Genomic DNA, 13,864 nt, shown 5'->3' on the forward strand with positions numbered 1-13,864 from the left:
GTGTTGATCCCACATGTGCATTATGTGTTTGTGTCCTTTGGTTTGTGCCTATTGCTATGTCGCCTAGTCACCCTCATGCCTAGCCATAGTCATTGTTTTGCTTAGCCTATTTTCATTTGGTCATTCTTCATTTCATCAGTTGTTATGGCCTTTGGTTCATGTATAATTCGTTCAAGGGTTGATTTCAAAAGGTTTAGATTTGGTTAATTCATTCCATTCTCCATACCATAGTTTGTTATTCAATTATTATTCAAGTCATATTCATTACAGACCATGTTCAAATTCATTCCAAATATCAATTAATTCAAATCATGTCCATATAAGTTCCATACCAATCTTTTTCATTCAAGAATATCAAATTCCGTTACAAAGCATAAAGAGGTCCATTACATGAGAAAATTACAAAAAGTTGAACTTTGGCCAAGTATTGACTTTTTGGTCAACTTTGACCAAAGTCAACCAATTCTCAATTCCCAATTCCCAAATTCCATACATTCATTCAAATCCCAACTAAAATTGAATATCCATTCTTAAGGATTTTAATCTTATTTTAATCTCGCTAATTTTCTGTTGATTAACATGATTCTGATTTTCTTGTTATTGTTAGAATTAAGATTTTCAAAACTTTGATCATGTTAATTCATAGTTTTATAAATATTATGGTGATTAGGGTTAATTAGGAATTAATGTAAATTCTTTAGTTTGATTTAGGTTTAATCATCATGTTGATTTGATCTTGTTTTTTCCCCAGAATTAATTCAATAAGTAGTTTAATCATGCCATACTAATGTAATTTGCCATTAGGTTTCGGTTAATTCTTTTTCATTTTATTCATGATTTAATAATATGCTTAATTGTAGGTTTATCATGATTAGATTTTAGATTAAATTTTCGTTCAATTTGTCTTTCGTATGATGATTTGTATGATCATGTAGTTTAGAATTCAAGTTGTAATTTGAATTATGAATTTCCCATTTTGATTGTGATCCTAATTCATGCTCAGGAAGATTTAAATCTTTAGAATTAATATTCATTTTTATTTGACTTTTAATTAATTCATTTGGTTTGTGATCATATTGATAAATTAAAAATCCCATTTCAATTTAGGTAATGAATGTTGTGTATGCTTAATTTCATTTGCCATGATCACATGATAGATCTTTGATTACTTTTCATCGATTAATCCATTACCATTTGAATTGATTTAAACCATTGAATATGCTTACACTTGTTGTATCATTCTCACTTGACTTGATCTCATACTAACCCCATTTGTTGTTTTGTTTCCACATGTGACTTTGAGATTCAAGTATACTTCTGGCTAGCCTTGCTTCTAACCAATTTATTTCATTTCAATAGCCTTGTATTGTTTGAAGTGTCATGCCACTTGTATGGTTTAGGCATGGTACATAGTTTGTAACTTGTATAATTCCTTTTCATTTCCATCTATGTTGTATTTCTTATATCTCCCAATTGTGGGTCAAATGTCCCCCCACCCCATGAAGATGTAATAGTTTAGGTTTATTGTTTTTAGTTAATTCATCATGCATGCTAATTAAAAAGATAAAAATAAAACGATAAATAAAGCATTTTAAAAGAAACAAAAGGTACTTGATTCAACATCAAGTTATTTTTTCCCGAATAAAACTCACACCATTGCAACGTGAATACTTGATCCAACATCAAGTATTTCCTATCCACTCTATGATCCACTCTCTCACCTCTTCTCCATTCTCTTCTCAATCTCATTCTATCTCTCACCTCCATCCCTCATACACTTTTTCATAATAAACTCAAACACTTGATCCAACGTCAAGTTCCTTTTCAAAACCATTTTCACAACAAACTGGAATGCAAAAACGGGGTGTACGTGCTTGTACATAACATTCAAGTACTTGGGTTGTCGGCCGTACCTAGCTTGAGGACACGACACTTGACTTTCCCCTTAAAACATCTAATGATTCAAATAAGTTAGATCTAGGTTCTATGAGGGATAAAAAGGGTAGTTAGGACTCTATTGTCCTATCAACTCCTAAGTACTCTTATTGTTGGCCATACTTAGTCAAGGGTCAGATATTTGTCTCCCTCTAAGTTCCAATGATTAGACTTGCCAAACTTTTTTCACAATTAAAATCTCTTTTTTGGATGAAAAAAAGCGGTTAGGATAACATTATCCTCTTAACTCCCGAGTTCTTAGACTGTTGACTGTATCTAGCCAATGGTATGATGCTTGTCTCCGTGCATAAAATCAACCCCAACAAATCAAATCATCTTTTGCCTTAGTTCACACTCTTCAAAACCCTTTCAAAAAGGACATGTTACTTCCGTTCTACCGTGAACGACGCCTAAGCCTCCATGTGTGAGCAAGTAATGTTTAATTGCTAGAGTATGATCCAAGCGCATCCAATTTACCGCAAACAAGCAAATACTTCCCGCTCCCATGATAGAGTATAGAAGTAAGTGAATAATAGCATGCAAATATCAATATTGTTAAGTAAAAACAACCAAACAAATGTTTCATTTGTAAGCCGAACTACGAAGCTCTGATTTTCTTATTGCACGTATGATGATACGTAGGCACAAGGACCCAAATCCTTGGCGAGCACACTAACTTAAAACTTATTTTCTCTCCCCATTGCATTCTTTCATCTTATTTCCGATAGCAAGCAACATACAGATAAACAACATACATACGCATTAATACAAGCAAGTGGTTCCCATGGAGTACAATGGATGTGAGGGGTGCTAATACCTTCCCCCTTGTATAACCGACTTCCGAATCTGCTCTTGGTTCTGAAACCATTCTTTCGTTTGGGGTTTTATCACTATTTTCTATTTTCTTTGGAATAAATAAAATTCGGTGGCGACTCTGTATTTTTCACGGCGCGACAATGGTCAAAAGTAAACTGAACCAACTTGTTCATTTATGGATTGAATTGAATTGGGTTCACGGATTGTGTTTCAAATAAAAAATATTTTTTTAAAGACTTTTTTTTCAGTTTTAAAACTTTGTAACAAAATTCAGTATAATTACACTTATTTCAAACACTCAAGTTGGATTAAATACATCATATAATGTCTAATAAAATTCATCAACACGACATAACACTTGATAAAAGTATAAAATTTCACAAGATACATTATTTCCATAAACCACAATGGACAGACTAAAACCTAATTCACACTATCACGCATGCGACAAACCTTTTAAGGTTTAGAGTCTTCCTTTAAATAGCCTGACAACAACAATGACTTGATGAACAATTCAGGCTAAATAGATAGTTGATCCAAAACGATCTTCAACACAAATTTCGGAAGAGAATATAAAATTTTCTTAAATGTTTTGACATCCATTATTAAGAAACACGACAAAGCTTGAACCGACCTTTGCTACTTCTAGAAACATACGCTTCTTGGACCATAGTAAACATGAATCATATCTTCAACGAATCTTCAGTGATCTCATGCTTTAAACAAATCTTCCAAGAATGTGAAACAAGTCACGCTATGATGTCATACCGACATGTCAATACATCTTGTCCAATATCTTGCTAGAACACTTGTTTTAACAAAATACCGTAAAGAAATGGTTTTAATTGATACAATGGTATAATGATATCTCACTTTACAAACAACATATATGTAGTTGATTATTAACTGAAAATTGTGTTTGTACCTCATGGGTGTTATTTATATTTGATTTTTTAGTGCAACATGATCCAAGTAATGATACCATCATATTTGGTTTCAAAGCACAAGTATACACTTATAGTTAAAAATACCTACATCATACAAAATTTCAAGCTTGCCAATATTGATTTCTCCTTCAAAGCAACCATTAATAGTTTCAAGTTAATATTTTGTGGTGCAACTTCTGCAAAAGTAAAAAAAAAACTGACATTCCTCTAAACCATTTGAAATTAATTAGTTTAACATCCATTATTGCGGGGAGTTTTCAACCTGATTTCTTAGTTGGTAATTTAATCGTATAAATTTAGGTGTGTTCATGGGTACGGGTCGACCCACGAACCCGTTGATCTAATCCAACTCAACCCATAAATTACCTGAACCCATTCATTTACGGGTATACCCAACCCAACCCATAACAACCCGTATAGTTTTGGTTCGAGTATCGGGTTTGAGTTTTGCAACCCGTTGACTCAACCCATTGATGTGATTTTAGTAATTTCTTATTATTTTAAATAAAAATATAAAATTAAAATCTCACTAATAACCATAATTTTTCCAAAAAAAATTATTTTCCACCAATAATACTATTAGACCAATAAACTTACGTAATTCTAAGATTAAATGTTGTTTCTTATTTTCTTTTGTATCATTTCCAACTTATGTATTTTATGGAAATAACGTGTCTTGTTGAATTTTATACTATTATAAAGTGTTATGTCGTATTGATGGATTTTATTAGATATTATATGATGTGTTTCATTGAATTTGAGTATTATAAATGAGTATGATTGTATCGAGTTATGTTATATTTTTTTAAAACCGACAAAAAGAATCATAAAAAAATATATATTAACTTCCATATTATAATGTACACATATATAGGAGATTTTCCCTTGAATGTACCAACACATGGAATGACATAAAGTTAACAATGATGTTAACATAGTTGAGATTAAGAAGTTAAAAGAAATTTGATTGCATTTTTCATATATTTACCATCTTATATTTTATATTAATATTAGATATTGATTTATGTCTGACCTTAATGTTTGTCTTTATAAATCTCAGCCTTCAAGGTGAAATTCCTTTATCATCTGCGTCAAACTTGCTAGTTGACATGACTTAAAACTCATAATATTTAGACATTGATAAGTTTGCGTGGAAAGCTGAAATTCTAAGTCTTGGTGAAATCACCAATCTTTAGAATGTAAGTGTATGTTTGTCCATCGATACATTATCCATTAGTTTTGTTTTTTCACACTATGTTTTATTATGTCATACTAGGAGACAACATGTGCCATTGTTGCCATATTAGAAAAATTTGAAGCTCGATAATCTGGATGGTATTGTGATGGTTGTGGTGAGTGTAATAGAAGTGTTACACTTAAATATGTAAATTTGAAGTGTTTTGAAAGTCATGAAAGTTGTCAACAATCGAATAAGATGGGTGTTTTTTACATGGTTATGGAGAGACTGATAGAATTTCTCGTGGAGAACTCTATCAAGTGCATTGCATTCACAGAAGAAAAAAAGCTTACTGTTGCTTCAAGTGGGATAACTTCGTTATTATTGTCAGGTGGATGAACATCACATTCAAAGTGCAAAATACTTGTGCCAACACTTGACAATTCTACTTGCAACATTGAGAAAAACATTGAACATTCATAGTTATTTAAAGCAATTGATTTGATAATTTTTTTATGAAGCACCTATGTGTCATAAAAACTGCTCGGAGGCTTTGGATAAAACCCTTAAAGATGTCATGAGATGTCAGGGTTTTGAGAATATAATATTTGGTGGCAAAGTAGTTGTTTTTGGAGGCGATTTTAAACAGATTCTTCCTGTTATTATGAGAGGAGGTCGTTATGATATTGTCCATGCTTCAATTAGCTCATCTTATGTATGAGACTATTGTCAGGTTTTAACTCTAACAAAAAATATGAGACTCCAACAAGGATCAGAGAATACAAGTTCTATAGAGCTAGCTGAATTCTTAAAATGGATTTTAAATGTAGGGGATAATAAGATTTGTGAACCAAATGATGGTTTGGTAAATATAGAAAGAGATATTAATATCAAGTTTTGAGGATCCTATAAAGGCTATTATTGATATCACATATCCATATCTGGTGAAAAATTACAAAAAAGAAGGATTCTTATAATGCATAGCTATTCTTGCTTGAATCATTGAAGTAGTAGACAAGATCAATCATTATGTATTAGACTTGATTACAGGTAAAAAAAACGTTAACTTACATTAGTTTATGCATATAACAATCCTATATATCAAATTATGTTACTAATCTTTTAATGTTTTGATTTTATACAATTTTTTAAGAGAAGAGAAATAGTATATGAGTTTCGATTCAATTAATAGAATTGATGCCAGTTATAATCAAGCTTATAAAATGCTAAATCCAGAATTTCTTAATTATCTGAGAACATCAGGTCAGCCAAATCATAGGGTCAAAGTGAAAGTTGAAGCCTCATTATACTAATGAGAAATTTGGATAAGACTGAAGGGTTGTGCAATGAAACAAGATTAATTGTGACAAGGTTAGGAAATCATGTCATTGGAGAAAAAATTATGTCCAGAAAGAACATTGGTAACATAATTTACATTCCCTGAATGTCTATGTCACCTTCTGACAATGAATAAGTCTCAAGGTCAATCACTTGATAGTGTGGAATTGTATTTGTCTACACTTGTTTTTAGTTATGACCACTTGTATGTTGCAATATTAAGAGTTAAGAGTAAAAGTGGTTTGAAAATCTTAATACATGACAAGGAGAATGCATCATGTTCCACTTCTATAAATGTTGTGTATAAGGAGGTTTTCTAAACACTTTAATAGTTGGTAAATGACTTTTTCTTTTTCTTTTATGTTACAATTTAAATCTACATCTTTTTAAATAATTCTTTTTCTGCTATTTACTTTAAATAAAACAAATAAAAAATTCATAATTGTTTGATTTATATGGGTGATCATCTGTTTGATATTAGCATACTTGATTTGTAACAGATATGGTGATTCAGTTTAAAAAGTGCATGGAGACTAATAATTTATATTGATTCAAATGGAGATCTTTGATGATTGGTATGTTGCACCTATTGTTTAATTTTACAACAAATTTTAATTTATGCTTGATTATGAAACTTGATAAATTTATGAATCATTGAAACACAATTTTGATAGTGTATTTTGTATATTAGAATAAGCAATATATAATTTCATATATTTCTTCATGCTATTGCACAGTGGAAAAATAAGTTATGAGCTTTGGTATTGATGCAATGATGAAGTTCAAGATTTTATGATTTAATTGAGGGATATTTTTTGAGATGTTAATATGTTGCATTTTGAAATTTATAATAACTACATACTATTAAATATTTTATTCATGTTACTTTTATTTTTGAATGTACTGTTTTAATAAATGAATCACAGTTGAGGGATTACATTAGCTTATATTTATAATTCTCTAAATATTAACGATCCAAAAATATAAATATAAAATTGATTAAGTGTAACATGAATCAAGAGGGAAATCATACGATATCACGAGTTTGTTACTGGTTCGCTTTTAAAAAGAAAAACATGATATATTATGTTACTTAAATGCAAGAGGATATAGATACTTGCTTACGAGATTAAATGAATAAAAGAGTCTTTATATAAAATAAAATAAATGGATGATATTTAAATTTAAACTGCAATTCTAATACTCGATATCGATTAGATAAACAAAAAAAGTGGGTTGAAGTTTTAACTTGTTTTTGATAAGATTAGATTTGAAAAGAAAATATACATTTTTTTATATTTATTCTATCCTTTGGATTCTAGTTAACTAAGAAAGAAAGAACAAAATGTATGAATCCCATAGTAATAAGTGGAAAGCAATCAAAATGCCTCTAATATTTTTAATTACTCCTTTAAAAAAATTCATTAATTAAAAAAATAGTTAATTTTATTTAAAATGAAATTATTATTATTTGATAGAATTATACTTTATTAATAATATAAAAATATATAACACCTTTGAAAAAATATGTAATAAATAGCAAAATATATAATAAAAATTTAAATTAAATATGGTAGAGATCCGCGTAAATATGTCAACCTTTGATTTTAGTCATTTTAAAAAATTTCTTCAAATAATTGTTTTTGTAAATTTTTTCGTTCTTAAATAAATTATTTTTATTTTATATTAGTTAAATTGTGGAGTTATAAACCATCCCTAAATACTTAAATTCTTAATGACATTTCATCAAACAAGTTTTGAACAATCTTTCAAAAAAAATTCAATTGGATATTTGTTATTTTTGAAATTTATTTTTAATGAGATAGATTGGAGTATAACGGTGATAACAAGAATTTGGCCATTGATGGCAAGAACATATCAAGCTTTGTTGAAAACCCTGATTTTCTAAATATCCATGGACATAAAGTTTGGACTCTTTTTTAACTTGCAACGAGTTAAAACATGGATAAACAAGTTTGGAAGGAACAAAGCATTCATTTTTTGAAGTGGCAACTTTCGAATATCTTAGGATTGTTTTCTATATTATTTAGGTAGTAATATGAGGTTAGTATCAAATCAGTATCAATCATATTTCATCATGCTCTTCAAAAAAGCGGAATGTAACTCTTCTAGCAAGCTAATTTCTTCTTCTTTAGAATATCTGCATTAAAGAAAAGTGGAATGTAACTAGTTAGGATCAGAAAATAGTGGGGACAGTAATTTACTAAAGCAAAAGGCCTAGAAAGGAATGTCTTCACTGGTCTACATAAAATGCTTCTTATATTCAAGCATTGTCAGGATCCTTGGAAGAATTAAGTTGCATCATAAGTTATAAGGATATATAAAAGGAAGAAATAAAATATACCTCTATGGGAAATCCCTTTCACAAAAGCGAGATATTCCATTCATTGTAGAAAATGTATCAATGTGAACCATTTGTTCATTTGTCTGAGTTCTCAACAACCTGTTTGTTATTCTTGTAAATTACAAGAAAGGTGTGAGCGAGAAAAGCAAATGATACATGTCAAATCAAATTGCAACATATCAATCAAAGGCCATATAAATTTCTTCCTTACCTTGATAACAATTCTTAATATTTTCCTAACATATTTGCTATTCTTACACTTGATTCATACACTGAATAGTATGAACAGTGTAAGAATACTACTTAAAATAATAAATAATAAAACGTAACATATGTCCTACAGTTTTGGTGTGTGGTATTATATGTGGGCTATGATCACATTCTCTCTCCTAACCACAACCACATACATACATCAGCTATACTGTTTCCATTTCTTCTTCTTCTTTCTCTTTCCGTGCCATCTACTCATCTCTTCTTCAACTATTCTTTTCTTTATCCAATCACTTGATTTTTGAAGAAAAATAGAAGGTTATTTAAAATCATTATGTGATGAAGATGAAGATTTAACTCAATAAGTTTCTAGATATCATTTTTGTAGATTCATCCAATAATATCAATGTTCTTCTTTTGGATCATATGTTTCTTCACAATTGTTCATATGTTTCTAGATTTAACACAGTATTAACCAAGTTTGTCTACTGTTATAGATTTCATATTTTTATTCACGTTTGTTCATTAACCATGTTCTAAACAATATTCATCTACTTTGGTCACACCGTTAACCATGTTTATTTACTATGAAACGATTTGATTTCATATATTTACTCATGTTGGTTCGTTAACCACTTTGAGAACTGTATTAACCAAGTTATGTCACACCAATAAACAACTTTGTAATAAACAATGTTATAAACCTGCCCACATGTCTAGGAGTTTATTAACCAAGTTATAGACAACATTAACCATACTTGTGAATGTTATTAACCAACATTGTTATAAATTTATATTATACATAACATTGACATTTTTTGTGCAGTTTGTGTCAGAATGGACAGTTCAAGCATTTTTATAAAATGTGGTAGTAGTCAAGGGGAAGATGTAGAAGTTGATCACGGTGATTGTGGTGGTGATGATGAAGACACATTTTGGGTTCCTGCAATTGGGATGTGTTTTTCTTTTCTAGAAGAAGTTAAAACATATTATCAAGAGTATGCTTTAAAAAAGGAGTTTGGATGGAGGATTAGATCATCGAAAAAAAGAGATGACAGGGAGGTCAACTACCTAATACTTTCATGTTCAAGAGAGGGGTCTAACATTTCAAAAATTTCATGCACGTTAAAGACACTACCATCTAGAGAAAAAAATTGTCCTGCCAAGATTTGTATTAAATTGAAACAAGATGGTTTGTGGTACATTACACAATTTGAATCTAACCATTCTCATGAGACTAGCCCTACAAAAGCAAGATTGTTCAAGGCTAATAAGAAAATGAACTTACATGTGAGGAGAACAATCTAAATCAATGATGATGCGGGAGTAAGGATCAACAAGACTTTTCAATCGCTTGTTAAAGATGCAAGAGGACATGAAAATGTTCCCTTTTGTGAAAAAGATGTGAGGAATTATATTAATAAAGAGCGTCGTGCAATTGGAAAAGAAGGGTATGGTAAGGCTTTGATTAGTTATTTTTGTAAAATGAGGGAACAAAATACAAATTTCTTCTATGACATAGATTTGGATGATGATTTTCATGTGAGGAATGTATTTTGAGATGATGCAAGAAGTAGAGCCGTTTACGAATATTTTGGAGATGTTGTAACTTTTGACACAACATACTTGACTAACAAGTATGACATGCCTTTTGTTGCATTCGTGGGTGTGAATCACCATGGTCAATCAACATTACTTGGTTGTGGATTACTATCAGGTGAAGACACAAATTCTTTTGTGTGGCTATTTAAGTCATGGCTTCGCTGTATGCTAGAAAAAGCACCTTTGGGTATTGTGACCGATCAATGTATGGCTATGAAAAATGCTATTGAGTTAGTCTTCCCTACAACTCGTCATAGGTGGTGTTTATGGCATATAATGAAAAAAATCCAGAAAAGCTAAGTGGATATGGTGAATACAAAAGGATCAAGTATGCGATGAAAGAAACAGTGTATGATACATTTACAACAGCTAGTTTTGAACAAAACTAGTGTTCGTTCATAGAAAAGTTTGATCCTCAAGAAAATGATTGGTTGGGTGGATTATATATTGAGTGTCATAAGTGGGCACCAACTTTGTTAAGGAAATACTTTTGGGCTGGTATGTCAACTACGCAGCATAGTGATAGCATACATGCTTTCTTTGATGGATATATCAATCCTACAACAAGTCTAAATCAGTTCGCGAAACAATATGATAATGCTCTTAGAAGTTGTGTAGAAAAGGAATTTGAAGTTGATTTTAATTCGATGGATACAACAATTCCATGTGGGTCAAACTCGTCTATTGAGAAGCAATTCCAAAGTGAGTTTATGAATGCCAAATTCAACGAAATTCAAGTGGAATTCAGATCTAAAATGAATTGTTCTGCCTCATTAAATAGCATGGAAGGTTGCTTTGCTACGTATCATATGTTGGAGGAGATATTAGTTGGAGACATACGCAAAGAGCGAGTCTTAAAAGTTGTGCTTAATAAGGAAAACCATGAATTCAAATGTGAATGCTCATTATTTGAGTTTAGAGGTATTGTATGTCAGCATGTGTTATCCGTGTGTAGTCAAGAGAGGATTATAAGTCTTCCAGAGAAGTATGTTTTAATGAGATGGAAGAAAAACATTAAAAGGAAGAATTCATATATCAAGACTAGTTATGGTGTAATAGAGTTGAAGCCACAAATGGACAGGTTTGACAAATTATGCAAGCATTTTTATGAGGTTGCTGAAGTAGCTGTTGAGTCAGAAGAGACTACCGAAGACCTCCATGAAACATTACATTTGTTTAGCTCTAATATGTCCACAAAGGATAGTGCCCTTATTGAAGAAAACCTCAATGATGATTTTAATCCAATCAATGGTAATAGAATTCGCAGTCCAAAACATGTCAAGCGCAAAGGTCGTCTTCCATCTAAAAGAAAAACATATGTCGCCGAAACGATCGCCAAGAGGTCAAGGAAACGAACAAAAGAAAGTGATCACACTTATATATATATATATATATATATATATATATATATATATATATATATATATATATATATATATATATATATATATATATATATATATATATATATATATATATATATGGAATCTAACATTTTGTTTCTTAAATGTTTAGGAGTGCAATATTGGAATGGTGGGAAATCAGTTTGGAAGTAATATTTGTGTAGAATCATCTCTTGAAGTTGTTAATGGAGAGCATTACTTAGATTCGGGTATTGTGAGTTGTGTACATTATAAGATTGTATTAAATAATGTTTGAATTCACATGTACCATTTGAAGAATTTTTTGTGTTTTAAATTTGAGAGATTCGTATGTACGAGTTGCCGAAAACATATGTAGATGTTGAGGATAAATTAAGTGTACTCATTAAACTACTAATTTATTATGTATTTGATTTTACGTACGTCATATTTTAGATTTTTGTATGTTATTGTACATGTTGGAAATTGTATGTCATTCATGGATCTTTTGACAACATGTGAAACAACCTTGACGGGTTTATCTCAAATTTGTACAAATTTATGATGATTTTGGGAATTTTTGGTTATTGACTAGTGACATGTGTATTTTGGGGAGACTGTCACATATCTATACTATTTTAAATTTTTTGACATAATGGTATGATGTTCAAACATTTATTTTAATCTTGTTCAAAACATTACATGCACTAACAATAGTTACATTTGGTGGTGCAGGTTATTTAGGTGGAATATTCGGGTGAGATGTTGCAAGATTGTAAACTGAATTTTGTATTAATCCAAATTATAAATGGTACAGTATTGTAAATTGACTTTTGTCATAATCCAAATTGTACTAAACTTTGTTGGTGTATATAATATATAAAATATTTTGTTAATGCAATTACTTCGTATCCAAACATAAAAAAAAATATGAAGTTGGTTAATACAGTGCCAGACTTTAAAACAAGAGAAATTGTAGTCCTAGACTTGGTTAATACATTGCACGAAGTTGATTAATGGAAGTTTAACTTCGGTTAGTGCAGTGCCAAACTTTGAAATAAGAGAAATTGCAGTCCCAGACTTGGTTAATACATTGCAAAAAGTTGGTTAATGGAAGTTTAACTTTGGTTGATGCAGTTCCAGACTTTAAAATAAGAGAAATTGCAGTCCCAGACTTGGTTAATACATTGCACGAAGTTGGTTAATGGAGGTTTAACTTCGGTTAATGCAGTGCCAGACTTTAAAATAAGAGAAATTGCAGTCCCAGACTTGGTTAATACATTGCACGAAGTTGGTTAATGGAAGTTTAACTTCAGTTAATGCAGTGTCAGACTTTAAAACAATGGAAATTGCAGTCCCAGACTTAGTTAATACATTTTACGAAGTTGGTTAATGGAAGTTTAACTTCGGTTGATGTAGTTCCAAACTTTAAAACAATGGAAATTGCAGTTTCAGACTTGGTTAATACATTTCATGAAGTTGGTTAACGAAAGTTTAACTTTGCTTGATGCAGTTCCAGACTATAAAACAAGGGAAATTTGAGTTTCAGACTTTAAAACAAGGGAAATTGCAGTCCCAGACCTGGTTAATACATTTCATGAAGTTGGTTAATGCAGTTTCATACTTCAAAACAAGGGAAATTATTAAATCAGACTTGGTTAATACATTGATGGAACAATATTCACTATAACACATTCTCAACACATTAACAACATAATGAACTATAACATACTCAACACATTAACCATAAAATGAACGATAACATAATCAGGACATTGTGCACATAAACAAAACACAACCACAAATTATCAACATTGCACTACAACACATCATAATTGGTACAAGTTTTGCAATACATATTACAAAAATTCTACACTACAACACTAATGATTTACAAATTCAATCTGGTTCTTTTTCCATGCTTCCTTGGTTTCTTCCTCATTCTTGTAGCCATGTTGGATTTAGACTTTGATTGATTTTCCGCAACATTGGCATCATCATTAAATGGAGTGTTATGTCCAACATCTCCAGACAAAGTTCCTACTTCATCTTCAGTGATAAAGTTCACAAGTTGTCGATCATCTTGAACAACCTCCTCCTCAAACGGAGTGTT

This window comes from Lathyrus oleraceus, chromosome 5, assembly GCF_024323335.1.
Source record: "Lathyrus oleraceus cultivar Zhongwan6 chromosome 5, CAAS_Psat_ZW6_1.0, whole genome shotgun sequence".
Lineage (NCBI taxonomy): Eukaryota > Viridiplantae > Streptophyta > Magnoliopsida > Fabales > Fabaceae > Lathyrus > Lathyrus oleraceus.